The sequence below is a fragment of the Talpa occidentalis genome, unplaced genomic scaffold, assembly GCF_014898055.3.
Source record: "Talpa occidentalis isolate TD23 unplaced genomic scaffold, MPIMG_talOcc4v2.1 talOcc4.3, whole genome shotgun sequence".
NCBI lineage: Eukaryota > Metazoa > Chordata > Mammalia > Eulipotyphla > Talpidae > Talpa > Talpa occidentalis.
This window is the reverse complement of record NW_023603184.1, coordinates 104611771-104625132: the sequence shown is the minus strand read 5'-3', so window position 1 is coordinate 104625132 and position 13362 is coordinate 104611771. Positions and strand designations below refer to the sequence as shown.

At 45.5% G+C, this 13362-nt stretch overlaps 1 protein-coding gene across 1 annotated transcript in view; it reads left to right on the top strand.

Moving 5' to 3' along the window:
• Positions 1 to 7143: 7143 nt before the first annotated feature.
• The window catches only part of WIPF1 (WAS/WASL interacting protein family member 1), a 107255-nt gene continuing 101036 nt past the window's right edge, over positions 7144 to 13362 (top strand). Inside the window, exon 1 of the mRNA XM_037523571.2 lies at positions 7144 to 7312. The gene's annotated coding sequence lies outside the window, so the exon portion shown is untranslated. The remainder of the gene's footprint in view (positions 7313 to 13362) is intronic.

The window sequence follows — 13362 nt, the reverse complement described above, 5'->3', positions numbered from 1 at the left end:
AGCAAGTATAAAGCAGGAAAGCAACTTTTCTGAAAAGTCGACTTCCACCCCGGCTCCCTCTGAATGCAGAGGTCGGGAAAGGAAAGGCCCACCTGGATTGGATCCTGGGGTCCATCCCATGTGTTGAGATCCCACTTCTTGGGCCCTCCAGCTGCATTGCTTTCTCTCTGACAGTGAGCTCTGAAATGTGGCCCCAAATGTGGCCTTGGAAGACTCCAAGGCTTTTGCAGGTCCATGAGAACAAACACCTTTCATGTTTAAGTCCATTCCCCAGAGGGCCTTCCTGATGCACAAGGGGTTAAGAATCAACACTAGGAAGCAATCCACAGCTACTACAGCATAAGTTTGATCCTCAGCTAGAGAGGTGACCCACATGGCACAGCAGACCTCTCCTGACTTGCCTGCTGCTCTCCTTAGCAGTGTATTTCCGTCAATCCACCTGTTCTGTTTCTGTTTCCCACTCTGTCTCTGGTGAATTCTCTCAGCCCCCACACCTCTGGCCTGTACCCCCAGTTTTTGTATGCATAAATAAATAAATCTTTTTTTTAAAAAGTCCATTCCCTTAGATAAATAAGACCTGCAGCCCTCATCACCTCCCCCAAGCACTCAGGATCTGCCTGCCAGCTATGAGTTTAAATCTCAGAAACTTCCTCACTGGCCCATGTGGAAGCTCCTACAGGGGTACCATAAGCCAACAATTTCATCAAACTCTTTTGAAATTGTGCTCCCCACCACAACCCTTCCCTGACCCCTCTGCTGGAAACTCGGGATGAACTGCCTTTCAGGTCCTCTTTTATATAAAGAAAATCTTTTATGTGCCATGTCCCCAGGAAACATCCAGTTATTGGGTAGCTGTGTCAGCCCACGCTGCATATTTCCATTCACTCCTCCAGTCTACTGTCACTGTTCTCCAGCTCCCGTCCTGGGGGACTGGCCTGTATGGACAGCATGGTGAGTCCCTTGTCCTCTGGCTCCTGCCTGGGTTCACATGATGAATGACGCTGGCAGAAGGAATAGGGAGACTTACTCCTCTAGTCTCACCCACTGGGTCACCATGACTTGGCATGATTCTTCTGAAGGTCCCGACTCCTGCCAGCGGTGCTCCCCTCCCACTGAAGCTACCCTCTCCTGGTGCTGGTGAATATTCCTCCCCTTTAGGCTGAGGGGTAGCAATGGCTCCCTGCGTTGTCACCCTTTAAAGGGTTGTCTACCAGATCAATCATGTTTTAACAGCATCTTTGTAAAGCATTTTTAAAAATAAATATCAATTTGCCACAATAAAAAGTGAACTCTGCATCCCTGGAGCAAGGCACCATCCTGTGTTCCTTTTCCTAAATAACTTTTTAAATAAGTCTTTATTAAGCTTTCCTATGTCATTTGAGATTTCTGTTTCTTAAAGGAACTGCCTGCTATAGTGTTCAAACAGCCAAAGCTTTGATGTTAATGTCATTTTTGGGTTTTTTTTTTTTTTAAATAAATGTTTATTGAGACAACAATTTATAACCTTATATAAGTTTGTGGTGCATAGAGCTGTAATTCTATATCTGTAAACAATACATTTCAATCACTACCAAAAGGTAGTTTCCACCCATCACCACACAATTGACCTTTACCATTCTTAGGTTCTTGCTGTGATCCTGCCTGAAACAGGAAAATAGAATGCTGTGAGCAATGAATACTAATGATAACAAAGAACTTCTTAAGTGTGTTTACTTAGACTCAGACACTTTCGTTTTCTTTTACGTGCATTAACTTATTTTAAGCCCACAACACTTTTATGAGGAGAGTAGTAGGCAGACTCTAAAATGGCCCCAAGGACCTCTGCCTGATGATATTCTACCCTAAATGTGGGCTGCATTTAGTGACTTGCTTCTAATGACCAGAATATGGCAGAGTGCTGGCATTAGGGTTCATAAATACTAGCTTCCTTATTGGGTTCTGCCTCTTGCTCATTCATTCTGAGGAAAAATAGCTGCCATGTTGGAGGTTGCCCTATGCAAATACCAAAAAACTGATGTCCCCAGCCAGGGAAGATGCAAGGCCTGTGCATAGCCATGTGAGTGACTGCAAAGGAGCTCCTCCTTCAGTAAAGCCTACCATGACTGTAGACCCTGCTAAACTGCACCCAGATTCTTAACCCATCGAAATTATAAGATAATAAATATGTGTTATTTCAAGTCACTAAGTTTTGGAATAATGTGTTACACAGAACTGATAACCAATACAAAGAAGCACCATCACTATCATCCTCATTTTAGAAATACAGGCTTAGCCATATGCCCTTAATCATACAGATAGGAAATCAAAGCATTAAGACTGGTAGTCACACAGCCTGACTGACAGACCATGCGCTCACCCATTACACTGTGGTTGTTTGATGAAATAATCTATGAAGGGAACTTAGTTGTTTATAAGAATTAGCTATTTCCATTCTTCTGTACCATCTTATATACCACAGTCATGCATCTCCTAACACAATGGGGTTACATTCTGAGAAAAGTGTTATTTGGTGATTTTGCACCATTTGAATGTTGTAGAGTGTAATTATGCAAACCTAGATGACATAGCCTACACACAAAGTCTCCATGGACTAGCCTATGGGGAACACCATTGTACTTGTGGTCTGCTGTTGACACAAATGTTAAGTGACATATGATACTCACATTTTAGAGAGCAATACAGCAATATTTAGCAAAAGATACAAATCCTTCTACTCTGCAGTTCTGTCTAAGGTACCAACTTACAGGTGTATGAGCATTTAAGTACATAAATATTTATTTTGCCATTTAAAAAAGCATATAACTGGAAGCAACACAAATATCCACTAATAAGGGATTTGGTTGAGTTATGATTCATCATATAGTGAAAGACTATTTAGCCATTAAAGAGAATGAGGTAGATGCAAACCCTCTACAGATAGAAAATTCCTCAACAAAATATTAGCAAACTGAATTCAACAATCCATTGACAGGATGCTATAACACAATCAAGTGAGATTTCTTCCACGAGTGCAAGGATGGTTCAACATTGAAAATTAATTCACAAGGTACATTCCAATTAGCATAATGAAGGATAAAAAGCATATGTTCATCTCCATGGATGCAGAAAAAGCATTCTGACAAAATTCAATATTCATTGATAATAAAAATCATCAAAAAAGTGGGCATGAAGGGCATCTACCTCAATATAATAAAGGTCACATATGACAAATGCACAGCTCACATCATACTGAACAGTAAAAAGCAAAAATAAGTATCTGAAACTACATTAAACTTCTGCACAGCAAAGGAAATCATCAACTACATTAAACTTCTGCACAGCAAAGGAAATCATCAACAAAATGAAAGGGCAACCTACCGAATGGAAGAGAATATTGGGAAATCATATATCTTAATAAAAGTTAATATCCAAATATAAAATCAGCTTACCCAACTCAAAATGGGTAGAGGATCTGAGTTGACCTATTTCCAAAGAAGACAAACATATGACCAGCTATACGGCCGTCACTAATCACAAGGGAAATGCAAATTAAAACCACAATGAGCTATCTTATCTCATACCTGTTACAATTATTATCAGAGACCAGAAATAATGAGTGTGGGGATGTGGAGAAAAAGGAACCCTTGTACACTATTGGTGAGACCCATGGGAAAGAGTTATGGAGATTCCTCAAAAAAAGTAAAATTAGAATGAAATGCCATAAGTTCCAGCCATTCCACATCTAGATATTTATCCAAAGAAAACAAAAACACTAATATGAAAATACATATGCACCCCACCTCTTGATGTCATGTCAGTATTATTTATAACAGCCAAGATTTGAAAACAACTTAAATGTCCATCGATGGATGAATAAAGAAGTTGTGGAACATATCTGTGTGTGTATACATATATAATATATCTAAATAATGGAATATTATTCAGCCATTAAAAAGGAATAAACTCTTGCCATCTGTGACATCATAAGTAGACTTTGAGGTCATTATACTAAGTGAAATAAGTCAGATGGAGAAAGACAAATACTATATGATCTCACTTAAGTGTGTAATCCAATGCTTTTTTATTTTATTTTTATACAAGAACCAGGGTACAGGCCAGATATGTGGGAGAGTGAGAGGATTCATCCAGAGACAGAGCAGGGAACAGAACAGGCAGACTGACAAAATACATTGCTGAGGGGAGCAGCAGGTGAGACAGGAGATGTCTGCTCTTCATGTGGGTTGCTCCGAGGCCGGGGGTAGGGGATCGAACTGGCACTGAGGAGGCCACGGACACCCCAGTGCTGGGCTCAACTGCACCACCAGGGAGCCCCCCAATGCTTTATTTTTTTAAAGACTTATTTATTTATACAAGCATTGGGTACAGTCAGAAGCGTGGGAGGGTGAGAGAATTTACCAGAGCCAGAGCCGGGAGCAGAACAGGCAGACAGACGAAATACACTGCTGAGGGGAGCAGTGGGCGTGGCAGGAGAGGTCTGTGCGCCATGTAGGACCCTCGCAGGTGGCCGGGAATCGAACCAGCGCTGCAGAGGCCGCGGGCAGCCTCACAGCCCAGCACTCAACCGCTGCGCCACCAGGGGAGCCCCCCCCCAATGCCTTTTTAAAAGCTCAGAGATACAGAGGACAGATTGGTGGTTGCCAAAGCTAGGGGGTAGCGGGTAGGTGAGATGGGTAAAGGGGGTCAGCAAGCACAAATTTCCAGTTATTAAATAAGTCACAGGGCCTAGTTGTTTTTTTTTTAATGAAGTAGATTTATTTTGAGGGAAATAGATAAATCTTTACATGCTTCACTCAGATCCTCAAATGTTAACATCTAACATAACCATAGCTAACTGATTGAAAGTAGATAATTAACACTGATGAAATGTTACTCATGACCTTGAGAGGTTTTGACCTTGAGAGAAGTGTTGAGTCTGAGGAGAGAAAGCCAGGGACACTCTGGACAAGTGATTTCTGGTCTTACAGGTGACTTAAAACAGTGAACAATTCAGAACACCATTTATTTTTGTCATCCAATGATGAAATGGTGGGAGTGGAAACTTATTTTACTTACCTAATTTTCTTTCGTGTGTAACAAATTTACATGGATTCTTGAAAGACATAAATTCTAGAGATTTTTTTATCTCCACAAATATTTAATCTCTTCTTTACAAGATGCCACAAGTTCTACTGGACTTTGGGGAATCAAAGATAAGTAAAGATTCCTATTGTACCTGTGTGTTATCACTCTGTTTTATCTTTTGAGGGCTTAGCATATTTAATCCTTACAATAATATAGGGATTTAAGAACTATTGTCACACCTATTTGAACCAGGAAAAAAAAATGCAGTTTATAGAGCTTGCAAGGGAACCAAGCAATTCCTAGGCTTAACTTCCATGCCACACACTGCTATTGATTGTTCTCAAGGCTGGAAAAGCATATTGATATATAAAATTATGTCTACATATTATATAAAACATAACATATCCATATTATCATAGAAACAGCTTTCCAGGGCCTCCCCGGTGGCACAGTGGTTGAGCACTGGGCTGTGAAGCTGCCCGCAGCCTCTGCAGCGCCAGTTCGATCCCCGGCAGTCGGTGAGGGTCTCACATGGCACACAGACCTCTCCTGCCGCACCCACTGCTCCCCTCAGCAGTGTATTTCATCTGTCTGCCTGTTCTGTTCCCTGCTCTGGCTCTGGTGAATTCTCTCACCCTCCCGTTTTTCTGACTGTACCCAGTGCTTGTATAAATAAATAAATAAATTAAAAAAAAAAAAAAAAAGAAACAGCTTTCCAAGAAAGGCAAATATATAATGAACCTTGAGAACATGGGTACATTTAGAATAAAAGTTTGTCAACAGAAGTTTATCCATGTCACTAAATCCCTTTTCCAGAAGGGTTACTGTATCTGTTAAGAGTATGTCAAGGGCCTCTCTGGTGGCGCAAGGGGTTAAGCACCATACTATGAAGCAATCCACAGCCTCTGCAGCATAAGTTCGATCCCAGGGCAGCCAGGGAGCTACCCACATGGCAGACCTCTCCTGTCTCGCCCACTGCTCCCCTCAGCAGTGTATTTCATCAGTCTGCTTGTTCAGTTCCCCACTCTGTCTCTGGTGGATCCTCTCACACACACCCCTCCCAGCATCTCTGGTCTGTGCCCCAGCTCTAGTATGCATAAATAAATAGATCTTAAAAAAAAAAAAAAAAGGAGAATGTCAAGATACAAATGTGCATACCGGGAGTGATGAGTAGAGCCGGCCTGAGGTCTAGGATGAACGACCTCCTCAACCCAGGACATCAGTTCTGAAGTGCATAGATCCTTTCCTGCTTTCATCCACACACCAGCCTTGGTATTTTCTCAATAGGAATAAGGACTTTTTATATTGCTCAAAACTTGTTCTTTCAAACGCACACATTCCAATACCTGTGTCGTCTTAGTGAGCACTAACTTTTCATTGGGGCCTGGAGGTAGCGCTTCCAGGGCTGGTCAGAGCCTGGAAATGAGTCAGCTGTGACACTGGAGGACAGCCTCTGCTTTCTCCGAACATCTGCTGTCGGTCCTATGGTATTTGAGGTCAACAATCCCGCGCTCACTAGCAACAGGACTCTCCAAAGCTCCCAATTGATTAGTGGGAAGAACTGGCATCTTTCCAAGGGAAGAGCAGCACTACTGCACCCCAAAGGGGATCGGGGAGACCCTGGGTCTCTGTGGGTACCACTCCCTTGTAAAATTCACTTGGAAAGTGGACTTAAATTCAAGGTGTCTCAAAACTGGAGCCTCTCCTGAGAACATTCGAGAAGGCAACTGGAAAACGCTTTCCCTAGGAGTGCAGGTGGGGAGTCCCAGCAGCTGGGAGCTGACAGGACAGTCTTTGGGGGAGAGGTCCTTGGTTGGACACCCCTTCCAGCGCCTGTGAGCGCTTGTCCTGGATCCCACAGTCGTGTCCCCTCGGCACAGGGGAGGGGGACGAGGAACACAGGCGCCCCGGCCTCTCACCTACCCCATTCCCGCCGTGGTCCTTTGTGGGGCCCTGAGGCTGCCGGGCGCGGAGCCTCAGAACCAGGCGGGCCCCGCTCCTCGCCCCGCGGAGAGGGCGAAGGCCGAAGCGGCCTCGCGCAGCTTTAACATGTGTTGGGGCCGCAGGGTGGGGACGCGGAGCCGAGGGGGAGGGTTTACATCTCAGCAAAGTTCCCGGATGGTCGCAGCCTCCCGGTCCTGAGAGCTTTTCCTGCCCGGCCGGCTCAGCCCTTCGGATCAGGGAGAAGTTTCCCAGAAAAAAATGCCCGGCGCGCCGCGGGGCCCTGGACGCCGCCCGGAGCCTTCGCGCGGTAAGGAGCCCGCCCCGCCGCCGCCGGGGGTCCCGGGTCCCGGGGCAGCGCCGGCGGCGACCCCCATGGCCGCCGGGGGCTCTGGGGAGGGGCTGGCTCGACGGAGGGACTCGGAGGCGCCGCTCGGCACCGGGTGGGCGCGGGGCGGGCGGCGCGGCGCGGGCGGCGGGGACGTCGGGGCGCCGGCTGCGGGCGGTGGGCGCGGGCGCGCGGCCTCGGGAGGGGCGCGACTCGTGGCCCGGCCGCCCGCGCGCCCTGCCCGCCCGCGCGCCCTGCCCGCCCGGCCGCCGGCCAGCGGGGACGGGGGCTGCGGAACGCCGGGCTCCGAGCGCGGACGCTCCCCGGGCCGGGCGCGATCCTGCGCTCGGGGCTCGGGACCCGCTCCCCGGGTGACCCGCGCGGCCAGGGACCTCGCGGGGATGCGCTGGGGCCGCCGCTCCGGCGGATGGGGACTTTGGGGTATCCCTGGGGTCCGCTCATGCCCTGGAACCGCCACGCCTTGCTCGCCGGGGGGATCGTGCGGACTCCGTCCCTGGGCTTCCCAAATAACTTCCCGCCGGGTCCCCCACCCTGCGGCTCGAGACGCGGTCGGTGTAGACGCGCGCTTCGATGTGCGCGTTTGACCTTAAAGGCACTTCCAGCTCCAGTCAGCGCCCCCACCCCCCGACCCTCGCCTCTCCCCTCCCGAATTCTCCGGACAGCTTCCCTGCAGTCTCGCTTCCCGCCCCCACCTTTATTATTAATGTATTTTTCTTAAAAGAAAGAACAGTTAAAGAAAGTTCCGTGCGTAAGAGAAAACAGCTGGCCTAGTCGGAGTGACCCAAATCGTCAACTGGTGGGTGGTTAGTTAGACTTTGGACGCTTGGAGATTAACAAAGGGTGTGTCTATGAGAGCATGGTTAGATAGATCTTCTGGTCCTGCTTAATTCGGAGGAATATTTCTGGCCCCAGGTCCCCGGGAAGCCTCTCCAGTTATCAGCAGTGACTGGGTGAACTTGGTCCCTTTCTCTGAAGTTGTCAGCAGTGACTGGGTGAACTTGGTCCCGTTCTCTGAAAATTGCCTGTCACTATTGTTCCCTAGATCGTCATTAGACCCTACACCCCAGTTGCTAGCGGGCGGGTAATCCCAGACTCTCTGCGGAGCCCCCTGGATGGAGTCCCGCCCTGGGTAGGGTTGCGTTTTCCAGTTTCCCAAAGCATCTTAAAAGCAAGTCATTGATATTTTCTATAATGGATAAACTAACTCAATGAATTTTCGATTTCAGTTTATGTAACTGCCAGGGCCTCTTTACAGCCCTGGGGACACTCTTGTTCTGCGTGATTGCCTGCCTGCCATCCCCACAAGGTTGAGTTTCTCGAGGACCAAATCTCTGGCCACCTGTTGGAGCCCATTACCTGTTGAAGGAAGTGTGTAAACTAGAATCTGCAGATATTAACACGTTTTAGTAAGATCACCCTCTTAGGTAGGGCTTACCCAAGTTCTGTCATAACTTTGGTTCTTTGAGAAGCAAATGCACTCCTTTTGGTTTGTATGAGGTAGAGTGGAGATTTGTTAGCAGGGTAAGATCAGATTCAGAAACAGAGACCACAAGACTAATTCCTGCTAGAGAATTTCACACCTTCTTTCATTTGTTTGTTAATTTCACAAGTTAAGTGTCTGTTACATGTTCAGCCAGTTTCTGATGCCCTTAGGCAAGCCTCACTGATCTCATCCAAAAGATGGGGGTTAGTAACCTTTGCTCTTCCTCTATTATAGGGTGTGAGGATCAAGTGGGATAATGGAGTGTGAAACAGGAAAAACAAAAGAAACCAAATCAGCACTAGGCATTAAGAGCTCCCCCTAACCCCCATGCAGTGTGTAGCACAAGAACAAGAGTGATACAGGAGGGAGAGCAAAGAGAAGGTGTTTGCCCCATCTTTTAAACTTACTGCCTCCGGTGGTCTGGCTAGGGACAGACCCCCTTTTGTGGGAAGTATTTGTTACTGGAACTGCATTACTGTTTGATATTTCAGGGTATTTCTAAATATGGTTGTAATTTCAAGAACATATATGTTTTCTAAACACACAAATAGAAGTACCTTTTATTTGTTGATATAACCCTTTCATTTTCAGCATCTGCTACTTGGTATTCTGTCTCCTTGCTAGGTCTTCTTGAAACCTGGCATCCAGTTATACCTACCAAATTCCTAATGATTTCCATACAGAGGTCTTTATGCTGCTGGATGCCAGCAACCCGTAATTTTGCCACAGTACTGGAAGGCTTGATAGTCTTATGTTTTGTGAATAGCCATGTCCCACAGATGTGAAGAAGGGCACAGTTGCAATCAAGCCAGAGGCTCATTCAACATTAAAGGATCTTGTGGGTCTTTGTGTGCCCGCTGCTAGGGGTAGAGGGTGAGACCTAGCTCAGAAGGTACTGGAGTCAGCCCCCGAAACGCTTTCCTTTTGGTAGAGATAAGGCAAGTTTCAAATAGCAGGAAGGCAGCATGTGGAAATTAAGGGGTGTTTTTGTTGTTGTTATTTTAAAGGTACAGATGAAACAGGGAATGTAGAGGTAAGTGAAATTGTTCTCAGCAGAAGGAAGTCAGTCCTTCATTTGTTTGTCTGTTTAACTAATATTTATTAAGTTTCTGTTGCGTGCCAGGCCAGAAAGATTAATGGGTACATGCACAGTGCCTTCCACCTTCTCTGCTCCGGTCGAGGAATTATTCAGTTTCCACCTCCGGGTGACAAATAAATACTTCCTCCTTGGCCTCATTGTATTCCCTCCCTTTACTTTTTTCAATTGTTCCTCACCCTGTAGGGATTACAGCCAGGTCAAAACAATTAACTCTGCATATTGTATACTTTTGAATAACAAGGAGTAAGTGCTCCAAAGTCCCCAGAATGCCTTCAGTGGGTTGAGTAATGCTATTCTGCAAAAGGCGCTTTGACTAGTGTTGGTTGATTCTCAGCTATGGGCGTGACCAGACGCTTATAAAGACTTGATTTTGTAAATCTGGTGAGGCCCAGGAATCTAGTTTGTGAAAGACCCCGTGGTGCTGCAGGCTGCCTCCACATGCAGATTCCCCTAAAAGTTAGAGCGTGAGCCAACAAGTGCCACAGATCTGGCTTCCAGTTCCACCTGTTTCTTTCCCTTTAAAATGAGAGTGGCTACCTCTTCCTACCAGGGTGTTAAAGGGGTCAGATGAAGTCTTGGGTGTGACCACTTGGCAGATGATCAGGACAGTGCTGCCCCTTGATATTTGTGGGCAGCTTTTGTTATAACCGCTATCATCACCAGTGTTTGTGTGTACAGCACATTGTCAATATTCCTTTTCCCATATGTAAATACAAAAAGAGGATAAAGGTAAGAACTGCCTCTTATATAAATCAACATATAGTGATCTCTTGGTTCTCTGCAGTTAATTGTGTTTCATACCAGTCACCTCATCTATTCTCTTGAAAGCCAAGGAGGAATCTCACTAAAAAGCATCTTAGAATCCAGCAACTGTGAGCCTATGGAATCTGTGAACCAGGCCCAGCTTATGCTGCTGAGGTATCAGGGTAGATAAAGGGTGGGAAAGTGCGAAGACAAGATGTGCTACTTTCCTGGCCCTTTGGTACGAGGAAGCACCGTGGTAACATGTCATGGCAGTGCCACCCTGGCCTCACCTGTATATATGAGGGTTACAGTGGGTTCCAGTGGCTGCCCCATGCCAAGCTGTCTTGGTCACAGGAATGGAGTGCCTACTAGAGAGTTTCACGCCTTCTTTCATTTGTTTGTTTAGTTCACAAGTTAAGTGTCTATTATGTGTTCAACCACTTTCTGATGGTTGATCAACTAAGCCCATGGGTAGAGCAGAGAGAAGGGCACCCCAGAACCCCCAAACCTGCCTGCTGCCCTAAATAGGTTCTGTCATCCGCCGCATCAAGACAAAACATATAAGACCTTTAATGGAAAGGAACTTTAATGCAATTAGTGAACAATACAGAAAAGACAAAGAATATAGTTTCTAAATCAAGCACCCAAAGTTATCCGTCCCCTCGTGGGTAAAAGTCCATCCAAATGGGATTGGCCCAGAGCAAGGCCCCAAAACCTGCCCCAAGTCTAAAACATCTTCCAGTGGGGACCCACAGAAAAGGATCAGAAACAACCAGACAAGTCTGGAGGGAAAAGAGCAAAATCAAAAGCAAGACAAAAACCGCCTTTGTCACCTCCCCACAGATCTCACCCACATCTGTGTCACCCAGTCCACGACCAAAAGGCAAGTATAGTTTCTTCACGTGTCTCTCTGCGCCATGTGCCTCCTCCAGGTCTCCTTCTTGCTCTCTACCCTGCTTCCTTCCATCCTCAGTCTCCTCTGCAGCTTCTTCTCTCCCTGCTCAGCTCCACCCTCCCTTGGGTGGCACAGGGAATCTGAACCTCCCCTTTTCCTGGGCACCACCCTATTATAGAGTGCCTCTGCTTTTAACCCTTTACTTCACCTTCAGCCCTGTTTTATGCTACTTTTCACATACTGGACCCAGCTAAACTATTCTTTTGCATTTCCACCAGTGTACCATTACATGGCCATTTCTCTCCACATGCTTCTTTTCTTCGCTTGTATGTTGAACCCTGTTGAAATTTCAAATTTGCCCCATATACTGTTGAGAAGAAAAGTAATAGACTTCACTAATATAAAAGAATACAGCTGAAATAAACAGTAGTGTTCACCTACAAATTTCAGATTTAATAGCTTTGGCAAACCTGGTTCACATTGTAAAAGCGTGATTCTTAAAAAGAGCCAAAAAGGAGCCATCAGCTGACTCCTCCCTCTTCCAAATTCTGGACCTTTGGTTGGGCCTCACTTGTCACTTGGAATCCATTTTATTTTGTATTGTGGTCACTTTTATGTGTCTCTTCTCCCTCACTAGGTTGTTAACTCTTTTAAGGCAATAAGTTTTTTTTTTTTAAATCATTTTCATTTTTCCTCAAAATAATAGTTTCCTGGATAGTAGGTTTTTCATTATTATTTGTTGGATGGCAGTTCATTTCTGTTACTCTGATTGTAAAATTAGAGGTGAGTGAATAGTTCATGATGTTTTATAGGAGGGTGTCTGGTTTCTGAAGAAACAAATTTCATTAAGAGTGGGTCTTCGGGCCTCCCCTGGTGGCACAGGGAATTGAGCGCCTTGCTGTGAAGCTGTCCACAGCCTCTGCAGCGTCAGTTTGATCCTGGCCGGCCGTCGAGGGTCCCACATGGTGCGGCAGACCTCTCCTGCCTCGCCTGCTGCTCCCCTCAGCAGTGTATTTCAGTCAATCTGCCTGTTCTGCTCCCTGCTATGTCTCTGGTGAATCCTCTCACCCTCCTGCGCATCTGGCCTGTGCCCCAGTTCTTGTATAAATAAATAAATAAATCTTTAAAAAAAAAAAAAAAGAGTGGGTCTTCACTGTGATTGATCTGTGATTGATCTGTATAACATGACATTGGTCATTCGTAGACATTGTTAGCTTTAGAAGTTATTTATTTTTATAGTTTCCTAATTGAACAGTAGCACCAATCCCAACAATAAAAGAGTGGAATTGTGTGTTCTTGCGGGGAAGGAATTATTATTATAGAACCTAAGAAATTATATTTTCTGGTCTAAAACCTGTATCTGGTTCAGTTCCACATAAATGAGGGTTATAGTACTCTCCCATCTGTGGATTTTGCATCTTTTTCTTTGAACTAAGAGGTGATATACCTATCCCTAAACTGTCTCAGACGCCTTTGTCTTGGGGGATACATAGTTCTCTCAGGTAAGAGGTATCTGTAAGAAAAAGGAAATGGAGTGAATAAAATTGGAAATTGAAAGCCAAATAGTTTCCTGGACTAGTGCAGTCAATTATAATTTAAAATAAAGTTTAATTTTGTATATTTTCTATTTTACTTAAACAGACAACACATACTTCATTTAAATATATATCTATATATGTCTGCATTTTTTTTCATAAGCAGTACTTGGTTGTTTTAAAAATATGTAATATGTAGGGCCTCCCCGGTGGTGCAGCGGTTGAGCTCTGGGTTGCAAAGCTGCCCACGGCCTC